Below are 12,028 nucleotides of genomic sequence, written 5' to 3'. Positions count from 1 at the left end.
AATCAGGGAGTAAATCCCTGATTGGAATCTGTTTTTTTTTTCAACCAATGTAAAAAACAAAAAGAAAAAAGGTAAAATACTAACAATTTAAATTAGTTGATAGGGCTAGATTAGGAACAGTAAAAATATAATGTAATCACCATCCTCTAAGGTATATTTTTACTGAATATACTCAAGGTTAGTGTCAGATAGTTCATAGGACTAGATTAGCGATACTAAAAATATTTTGTTTTAATCGCTATCCACTATAGTATATACTCAGAAGAAATTGATCAACAAATATAAGGTCTAATTTTGTATTGTTACCCGTATTAAAATAAAAAAATTGTGACTAAAAGAACATTTTTGTGGCAAAAATGTGATTTTTTTATTTTCATGCCTCAACGTTATAAAAATCTGTGAAACATCTAGGGGTTGAAATCCTCACCCCACATGTAGATACATTCCTGGAGGGGTCTGGTTTCCAAAATGGGGTCACTTATGGGGATTTTTGACTCTTTACGCCCATCAGTGGCTCTCCAAACGTGACATGCATTAATGATTCCAGCCAATTTTGAATTTGAAAAGTCAAATGGCGCTTCTTCCCTTCCGAGCCCCGCCATGCATCCAAACAGTGGTGTTTCACCACATATTGGGGTATCAGCGAACTCAAGAGAAATTGCACAATCAAATGTATAGTACAATTCTTTGTTATAATTTTGAAAATAAAAATATGGGGGCTAAAATAACATATTTGAGGGAAAAATGTGATTTATTTATTTTCATGTCTTAACGTTTTAAAATTCTGGGGAGCAGCTGGGGGACTTAAGTGCTCACCACACATTTCTTGAAGGGTCTAGTTAAAAAAATTGGGTCATTTGGGCTCACACAGAATTTGTACAGATGAATCTGATCAATGGAGTTTCTTGTTTGGTAATCATGAAGTTATAAGTTGGAATTCACTATATAAAAATTATAAGAATTTTTATAACATGAATACAAAACTTTTTTTTTGTGCAGTATTTTTTGGTTCAAATGTGCAGTGTAAGGAAGAACTGTGGTTAAATGGTAAATAAGGTGAAAATATAAAATTGAAGCATGGACATTTTAACATTTAACACATCAGTGGATATACAGTATGTAGTTTAGATGGAAATGCATTGCTATAAATGAGATGTATTGTTAATAATGCAGGTTCTGCCACAACATTGCTGACATTTACAGTGAAAGTAAGATTTGTGTTCTTCTTTCACAAACTGTTTTTCACCACTAGGCTACACCCTAAGCATAGAGAATAAGAGTGGAAGTCATTTATACACAGAAAGCAGTAGTCTATGGATGTCCAGAACCATAGCAAGCACAACAAATATATTGATGTTTGCATAGAATCCTGTTAGCTTATCTAAAATGGAAATAGATTGCACATCCAGCTCTATTCACCTGTTTATTTAGTAAAATGTGTCGCAAACCAACATAAATGTCATTTTATCAATACAGCTAAAATAAATTATCTAACAATTATATACTACAAGACTGAGTATGCAACTGATACTGGATCTGGCATTGTAAAAGGTTACAGATATTCCTTGGCTGGTATGTTTTACCTATCTCTCTATCTCAATAATTTACATCTAAAATGTAAATATACAGAAATTTCAATTATTAATCATGAAGGCAAAATTATGAGTACATTTTAATTACTACTATGTGATTTAGACCTAATGCACACGCAGCAACATTATTCACCTCTTAAATATCAGCTGTGTCGCTGATAGCTGTGCACTAGAATTGGGGATGTGAGTCCTGCATCATCAATTTAATATGTTACCAGCCAGACTACATACGGATGATGAGAGGACAGCAATTTACATACTGAATATATTTTGCTAAGTTTCTTTTGTGTATTATTAGATAGTTTTTCACCTACAACGTGATTTATGTGGGATAGTTTAATTTCTGGGAGATATGTTTTTATACTATTTACTTTCTATATGTATCAACTGTATAAAGTATACAGTGTGGTCCAAAAATAGGTAGACAGTGTAAAGTGAAACTGACTCAGTTGCCCTTAGCAACCAATCAGATTCCACTTTTCATTCTTCACAGACTCTTTGGAAAATGAAAGGTGGAATCTCATTGGTTGCTAAGAGCAACTGAGTCAGTTTCACAGATCCAGTTTTCACAGATAAATCTCCCCCAAATTTGTTTTCTTTTCAGATAATTCAGATAACCCATAATGACAAATAATTTAAATACAGATCAAAGAAAATGGATTTTCAAAGAGTATTGGAAATCTCAAAATGCTGAAACCATTGGAGCAAATTGTTATTATTTTCTGTCCACCTACTTTTGGACCGTCCTTTATATACATTGCACCATGATGAAAGTCTTGATGTGTTCTCACTTTCGGTACAGAATTTGCCTACTTTCTACATGATTTACACACAGTTTGGATTTAACATGCTCTAAAGAAAGGCTTGCCTAGTCGAAATGAGACATGACCGAGGATAATTCCCAAGTTGGATTAAATGATGCTGATTAATAGGGATGAGTGAACCCGAACTGTAAACTTCAGTGTCCGTATGAAACACCTTTTGTTTGCTCCTGAACACCAAACACAGACTTTTGACTGTACGTCTGGTTGCTGATTAGGTTCGTCATCTGAATAGAAAATTGGTGAAAGGTTTCAGAGCAGCCAATCAGCAAGCTTTTAAGTTTTGGACCCTTCTTGAGGCAATGCAACCATGCCAAGTATTGGCATGGTTGGGTTTGACCAGGGAAATGACTGTAAAAAAACAAAATGACATGGGCTGTAAATGGAAGTTAAATGGTACTAAGAGCTGGATAGTTATACATAACGTGTTTCGCATAGCATAAACCTGCAGTCAGACTCTGTTCCGGGCCCGCTAAATAAGATTAATGAATATTTACTACTTCCCCCACCCACCCACTGTGCCAGTGTCTGTGATTGGTTGCAAACTACTATACAGGCCCCCCACCTTGTGTCCACATCTGTGATTTGTTGCAGTCAGTTTGCTGTATGGTAGTGTTAAAATAAATAAATAATAACACAAAATTATGTACACTCCCGTCATATTTTGATAGCCAGCGCAGCCCCCACCTGTGAGTCTTACCATGGCTGGGTATCAAAATAGAGGGAAAAAAGAAGACATTCTTCCTGAGTAACTGGGCTGTGAGTGGCGTTTCAGTGCTCATCCCAGCACAGCATCTCGCGTGCTCCCTCCTTTGCTGCAGAGCGCATGCGAGATGCTGTGCTGTGACGCTAGGCTGTGATGACCAGGGGAAACGTTGCCTACAGCCCAGTCACTCAGAAACTCTGTGGCCCGCCTCAGTTCACGTGACATCACTGGACATCAGAGGTCATGGAGCCCAGGGTCACGTGAAGGGGATGAGCGGACCACACTAACGCACTATTGGCAACACAAGGTATTTGAGAGAAACCTTATTTCTCAACATAATATTGATGTGTTCAGTAATGAAAACGAGTGAACCACCTCTTTAAGCCCCTTTGTAACCAGTTTGGCAGTATATTTTGGATCATTGTCCATTTGGAAGACTAAAAACGAGTGAATCACCTCTTTAAGCCACATTGTAACCAGTTTGGCAGTATACTTTGTATCATTTAAACCAAATTATCCCAATAAAGCTTGTAAGTCGATAAAAACGTTTTTTTATTGATGGTATAGTAAAAAACATAAACACAGACATTAATTAAAAATCAAGGCAAGGGGAGCATGTACTACACCCACAATAGGAACCGTATGTATTAAATAACCTTAGTCCCAGCAGGTCACATAACAACTATAATATGCAACAAGAACATCAATTGAGCAGCTAACATCATCCCCATATAATAATAACAATGGTCTACATTAGATCGCTGCCCATTAAAGTGCTTGGCTCATAACAATACCAGACCTGCTGTCATATCAGTAGTACAAAACTGCTCCCCTGCCAGCCACTCCAACACGTGTTTCACACCGCTTCCTCAGGGAGTGATGTGGAGGCAAGCAGTGAGCGTTCTTATATAGGACCGGCACACATGTGTTAATTAATCAAACACCCCATACTTTCGTATATGGCGCCACCATGCCAGCGCCCAAACCGGAAGCTCAGGAGCGCGTCACCGTCGGCCACGTCACACGCACGCGCACTGGCATGCGATGACGCGGGCGAGGGAGACACGTCCCCTAGCAACCGTCGGGATGCAAACAGGCGGCGCACAGCATGGGGAAAATCATGTGTTTTATAGCCAGGTCACATGACCGCATTGTGAGCCCGCCCTAACAGGAAAACCAGGGACGCACCTCCGCAACCAACCATATAATAACACGGAGGGGGGAGGATGCATCCCATGGAAAACCCAAAAGCGTCAGACAAAATAACATAAACACCGGGCAGGTAACATTCAAAGGGCACTACATAACCCATCCATCAAACATAGCAATCACTCAACAATAACAAACCTTATATCCACACAGTCATCCAAAATGCACAGAATAAGAATAGTGCATGTATAAACGTACACAATAAATTAAAAGGCATATGTATATAAAAATTATATATATAAATAAATATATATATAAAAAATTGTTAATATCTCAATAGGAAAATATGAAAAAGTGGAGAGTGCACGTGAAAGTGACCAAATAAATATAAATAAATATATAAGTAATAAGTGCACAAATGTAAAATATATATATAAACAGTGATAACTGTGTATATGTGTGAGCAAGTGAAAGTGATGAAAAGTGATAACAAAATATATATATAATAAATATACCATATATAAGTGAAATTACGAGGATAAAAAATATGAGGATAAAAAACATATATATATCCATAAAAATAGTGAAAAAGTGAAAAAAAGTAAAAAATAAAGTGAAAAGTGAAAAATGATTAATTTGTATCCGATAAAAAAGTGAGAGTGAAAAATTAGTTTAATAAAAATTGAATACAATAAAATCATACAAAAAAATATATGATCTCATTTGATACTGACCCATGACGATACCAATAAATACTACACTCAACCGCATCACAGACACTAGCAACAATATTGGATTGAAAATAAATACTACACTCAACCGCATCACAGACACTACCTACAGTATTAAATAAACCTATCAATACAATAGCCCTTCCAGAACCGCAAAAGCCCATACCTAAACCTATCTGACGCCAAACCAACTTTATTAAATAAGAAAGCTCACCCCCTATATTGTTAAAACCAATTTACATCAATTCATTTACCACTGTACAATACTAACAAAAAACTATTGCTCCATTTAGTCAATGCAGATTACAGAGTATACAGATCACAGAAAACTACCGAAGCCCCATTGTTCGTTTAGTCCAAAAGGTACAATTGTTCTTAAAATAGTGATCCATCGGCATTCTTTTTGCAGCAAGCGGGTTTTCAAATCTCCACCTCTTAAACCCATATGGATCCGATCAATTCCTTGGACCTTTAATCCCTTCCATGAATCGGGATGTTTATCACGAAAATGCCTAGCCAATGGCTTCAGCTTCTTGATGGCCTCAAAATCATCAGGTCTAACCTCATATGCAGACTTGATATCCCGTATATGCTCTTGAATACGGACTCTTAACTCTCTTGAAGTCATACCCACATACGAAAGTCCACAGGGGCACGTCGCAAGGTATATTACCGCCTCTGTTTTGCAATTTATATGATGAACAACTTCAAATTCCCGTGTTCCCGCGGAGTTCCAGAAGGTTTTGGTCTTCAAAATAACAGGACACACAGAACAACCCCCACACGTCCATGATCCCCATTTCGGACCTGAGGACTGAAAAAGAAAACCAGGCTTAGGAGGAACATAATGACTTCGTACAATAGAATCTCCAATGGTCTTACTCCTTCTGGCTGTAACAGTAGGAACATCAGATATGAACTTTCTGATATCCTGATCCGATGATTCATCGACGATATCCTTTTTATATGGCAAGGATCAAGAACGGCCTTGGATGCGTTTATGCGTACTTTAAATGCAAATAATAACAATATCCGCTTAACCCATAGGATTGAACAGAAGACTATTGACTTCCTTGACCTGAAAATATCTGTGGATGAGGATGGTACTTTGCACACGACGATATTTCGCAAAGAAACAAGTGTTAATGCTTATTTGCATGCAAGATCTGCACATCCAGCTCATGTAATAAAAGGAATACCTACTGGACAGTTCATTCGGGCACGTCGTATTTGTGATAAGGATGAAGAATTTGAAAAGGAGGCAGTGGAGCTCCAGAAGAGGTTCGTACAGCGAGGGTACAAACAAGATTGTATTCAAAAAGGATACAATCGGGCTAGGGGTAGTAAGAGGAGTGACTTACTGATCGCAAAGAAAAAAACTAATGATCAGGAAATTGTTCGCCTTATTACCAACTATCATGGTAGATGGAACGATATGATAAAAATTTTTCAAAAATACTGGCCAATATTACAACAGGATCAGGATATCAGAAAGTTCATATCTGATGTTCCTACTGTTACAGCCAGAAGGAGTAAGACCATTGGAGATTCTATTGTACGAAGTCATTATGTTCCTCCTAAGCCTGGTTTTCTTTTTCAGTCCTCAGGTCCGAAATGGGGATCATGGACGTGTGGGGGTTGTTCTGTGTGTCCTGTTATTTTGAAGACCAAAACCTTCTGGAACTCCGCGGGAACACGGGAATTTGAAGTTGTTCATCATATAAATTGCAAAACAGAGGCGGTAATATACCTTGCGACGTGCCCCTGTGGACTTTCGTATGTGGGTATGACTTCAAGAGAGTTAAGAGTCCGTATTCAAGAGCATATACGGGATATCAAGTCTGCATATGAGGTTAGACCTGATGATTTTGAGGCCATCAAGAAGCTGAAGCCATTGGCTAGGCATTTTCGTGATAAACATCCCGATTCATGGAAGGGATTAAAGGTCCAAGGAATTGATCGGATCCATATGGGTTTAAGAGGTGGAGATTTGAAAACCCGCTTGCTGCAAAAAGAATGCCGATGGATCACTATTTTAAGAACAATTGTACCTTTTGGACTAAACGAACAATGGGGCTTCGGTAGTTTTCTGTGATCTGTATACTCTGTAATCTGCATTGACTAAATGGAGCAATAGTTTTTTGTTAGTATTGTACAGTGGTAAATGAATTGATGTAAATTGGTTTTAACAATATAGGGGGTGAGCTTTCTTATTTAATAAAGTTGGTTTGGCGTCAGATAGGTTTAGGTATGGGCTTTTGCGGTTCTGGAAGGGCTATTGTATTGATAGGTTTATTTAATACTGTAGGTAGTGTCTGTGATGCGGTTGAGTGTAGTATTTATTTTCAATCCAATATTGTTGCTAGTGTCTGTGATGCGGTTGAGTGTAGTATTTATTTTCAATCCAATATTGTTGCTAGTGTCTGTGATGCGGTTGAGTGTAGTATTTATTGGTATCGTCATGGGTCAGTATCAAATGAGATCATATATTTTTTTGTATGATTTTATTGTATTCAATTTTTATTAAACTAATTTTTCACTCTCACTTTTTTATCGGATACAAATTAATCATTTTTCACTTTTCACTTTATTTTTTACTTTTTTTCACTTTTTCACTATTTTTATGGATATATATATGTTTTTTATCCTCATATTTTTTATCCTCGTAATTTCACTTATATATGGTATATTTATTATATATATATTTTGTTATCACTTTTCATCACTTTCACTTGCTCACACATATACACAGTTATCACTGTTTATATATATATTTTTTACATTTGTGCACTTATTACTTATATATTTATTTATATTTATTTGGTCACTTTCACGTGCACTCTCCACTTTTTCATATTTTCCTATTGAGATATTAACAATTTTTTATATATATATTTATTTATATATATAATTTTTATATACATATGCCTTTTAATTTATTGTGTACGTTTATACATGCACTATTCTTATTCTGTGCATTTTGGATGACTGTGTGGATATAAGGTTTGTTATTGTTGAGTGATTGCTATGTTTGATGGATGGGTTATGTAGTGCCCTTTGAATGTTACCTGCCCGGTGTTTATGTTATTTTGTCTGACGCTTTTGGGTTTTCCATGGGATGCATCCTCCCCCCTCCGTGTTATTATATGGTTGGTTGCGGAGGTGCGTCCCTGGTTTTCCTGTTAGGGCGGGCTCACAATGCGGTCATGTGACCTGGCTATAAAACACATGATTTTCCCCCTGCTGTGCGCCGCCTGTTTGCATCCCGACGGTTGCTAGGGGACGTGTCTCCCTCGCCCGCGTCATCGCATGCCAGTGCGCGTGCGTGTGACGTGGCCGACGGTGACGCGCTCCTGAGCTTCCGGTTTGGGCGCTGGCATGGTGGCGCCATATACGAAAGTATGGGGTGTTTGATTAATTAACACATGTGTGCCGGTCCTATATAAGAACGCTCACTGCTTGCCTCCACATCACTCCCTGAGGAAGCGGTGTGAAACACGTGTTGGAGTGGCTGGCAGGGGAGCAGTTTTGTACTACTGATATGACAGCAGGTCTGGTATTGTTATGAGCCAAGCACTTTAATGGGCAGCGATCTAATGTAGACCATTGTTATTATTATATGGGGATGATGTTAGCTGCTCAATTGATGTTCTTGTTGCATATTATAGTTGTTATGTGACCTGCTGGGACTAAGGTTATTTAATACATACGGTTCCTATTGTGGGTGTAGTACATGCTCCCCTTGCCTTGATTTTTAATTAATGTCTGTGTTTATGTTTTTTACTATACCATCAATAAAAAAACGTTTTTATCGACTTACAAGCTTTATTGGGATAATTTGGTTTAAATAGCTGTTGGTTTATCCCAGTTGAATTTTGAATATTTGTGATTTATGGTCAACTCTTCTAATTTTGGGTTTACTTTGTATCATTGTCCATTTGGAAGACTCATTTCCACCCAAGCTTTAAGTTCCTGGCTGATGTCTTGAGATGTTGCTTGAGTATTACCACATAATTTTCTTTCCTCATGATGCCATCTTGTGAAGTGCACCTGTCCCTCCTGCAGCAAAACAACTCTACAACATGATGCTGCCACCCCCATGTTTTACAGTTGAGATGGTATTCTTAGTCTTCAAAGCCTCTCCCTTTTTCCTCCATTTGTAATGAGTGTCATTATGACCAAACAGTTCAATTTTAGTTTTGTCAGATCACAGGACATGTCTCCGAAAATAAGGTTTTTTGTCCTGTGTGCATTTGCAAACATTAATCTGTCCTTTTTATTTTTCTTTTGGAGAATATCTTATAGAGCATTCTTCAATCAATTATCCAAAAATGGAAGGAGTATGGCACAACTGTAGACCTAGCAAGGCAGGCAATTTTTCATTTATCAGATTTAGACCCCCCCCCCTTATACCAAGAGTCATAATCCTTTATTTTCTGTAGATATGTGAGAGCATGTTTTTTGTGGTACAAGTTGTACATTTGAATGACTTAATCCATTTTATCATATGATGTACTAGCAAGCAGAAAAAAAGTTCCAAGTATGTAAAAATAAAAAAGTGCAATTTTTGTAATTATTTTGGGTTTTTTAATTTATAAAGTTCATTTTACAGTAAAAAATATTTGGCAACATAATTTTCCAGGTCAGTACGATTATGGAGATACAAAATATTTATAGCTTTTGTTGTATTTAAATGGTAAAAATAAAATTAGAAATTTGTAAAAAAAAAATAATACATTTTTGCTTGTGTTGTCATTTTCCAAGAGCCATAATGTTTTCAGTTTTCAGGATGTTGAGGGCTTGTTTTTTGCACCTTGAGGCAATATCTTTATTTACATAATTTTGGGTCAGATAGGATGTTTTGATTGCCTACTATTACATATTATTTTTGTTGTCGTGGTGTTTGAAAATCATCAATTCTCGCTTTTTTGTTTTTTTTTCTTGTTATACCGATTGGATTAATTTGTTTTATATTTTGGTAGATCACTCTTTTATGAATGCAGTACAAACAAAATATGTGTATCTTTCTTTTCTTACTTTTCAATGGAGTAAAAGGGCAGTAATTTGAACTTTTATTTTTTTTCATATTTTTTAAAACTTTTTTATACTTTTTACTTTATTTGTTACTCCATTTAGGGTACTTAAACTTGTGATCATCTGATCTCTTCTACTTTACACAGCAATGCCGCAGTCTTGCTGTATAAAGCAGAAAACACTGTCTCCTATGAATATGAGTTAAAGAGTGGTTTTCACAGGAATGTTGACAGACACAGGGGTTTTCAGTAGATTCCTGGTCGTTATGGTAGCCCATCAGTGTCCCTTGATCGCATTACAGGGGCGCTAATGTGGTGTTAAAATAGTACTACCCCCTACTGGCGATTAATAAATGCCACTGTCACAGATTAACAGCATTATTTAACAGATTAACAGCTACCCATGGCTGTTTGAGGCAGGTGATGGCCAAAAATCAGCCATCATCTGGCCTTAAATATGCAAGCTCAACTTCAGAGCCCTTATCAAAGGCAGGAAGCTGACATATAACAGAAATAGTACATCATAAGTCGTTAAGAGGTTAATAGTGTTTAGTGATGAGCGAGTACCAAAAAGCTTGGGTGCTGGAGGCTCGGGCCGAGCATCCCAAGATACTCATGTACTCGGCCCGAGCACCGAGCCCAATGTTATCCTATGGGAGACCCGAGTATTTTTCTGAAATGACCCCCGGCAGCATGAAGAAACCCTAAAAGTGTCACAAAAGTCTCAGAAGAGTGCTCAAATGACATGGCAACAGCATGGGGAAGACCCCTTGAAGCATTTATCACTCAAAAGTCACAGCTGTGAACAATTTTGTCCGGGTTTTACGCCATTTTTACGGACTCACCAGAAAACCTTCCAAAATGACACCAAAATGAATTTTCATGGCGGAAATGTTAAGGGAACATACCCAATAGTGAGATAGAGCTGGTGTGTTACTTTTTGAGATTAATACATGAAAGATTTTACGTAAAACATTGTGTGGCACTCCGATGTCCAAAACGCACGTTTTGTGCTTTTTACTAGCGATGTCGGTCATTTTTTTTTTCATTCTATCTCCCGTCGGTCAGTCTCGCTCTGTCTGTCTCTCTTTGTCTTGTCTGTCCCCCTCTCACAGTCTGTCGGTCATTCTCCCCCCTCTCTCTTACTTACCGTTCCCCGATCACTGCCGCGGCGCTGCACAGCTGTTCACTAAACTCCGGCGGCTTTTCCTCTTTTGAAAAAGCCGGCCGCTCATTAAACAATCTCGTATTCCCTGTTTTCCTGCTTTTCGGCGCCTATGATTGTTTGCAGTGAGACACGCCCCCACACTGAGTGACAGGTGTCTCACTGCACCCAATCACAGCAGCCGGTGGGTGTGTGTATACTGTGCAGTGAAATAAATAATTAAATAATTAAAAAAAACGGCGTGCGGTCTCCCCAATTTTAATACCAGCCAGATAAAGCCATACGGCTGAAGGCTGGTAGTCTCAGGATGGGGAGCTCCACGTTATGGGGAGCCCCCCAGCCTAACAATATCAGTCAGCAGCCGCCCAGAATTGCCACATACATTATATGCGACAGTTCTGGGACTGTACCCGGCTCTTCCCGATTTACCCTAGTGCGTTGGCAAATCGGGGTAATAAGGAGTTAATGGCAGCCCATAGCTGCCACTAAATCCTAGATTAATCATGTCAGGCGTCTCCCCGAGATTCCTTCCATGATTAATCTGTAAATTACAGTTAAAAAACACACACACCCGAAAAATCCTTTATTAGAAATAAAAAACACTAACAAAGTCCCTCATCACCAATTTATTAACCCCGACAAACCCTCCATGTCCGGCGTACTTCACAGTCCTCCAGCGTCGCATCCAGCTGTGCTGCATGAAGGTGACAGGAGCTGCAGAATACACCGCCGCTCCTGTCAGCTTCACACAGCAACTGAAGACAGCCGCGCGATCAGCTGAGCTGTCACTGAGGTTACCTGGATTCAGCGGTGGATGCAGCGGTGGCCGCG

The sequence above is a fragment of the Anomaloglossus baeobatrachus genome, chromosome 6, assembly GCF_048569485.1.
Source record: "Anomaloglossus baeobatrachus isolate aAnoBae1 chromosome 6, aAnoBae1.hap1, whole genome shotgun sequence".
Taxonomy (NCBI): Eukaryota; Metazoa; Chordata; class Amphibia; order Anura; family Aromobatidae; genus Anomaloglossus; species Anomaloglossus baeobatrachus.
Note: the sequence above shows the minus strand (reverse complement) of the source record.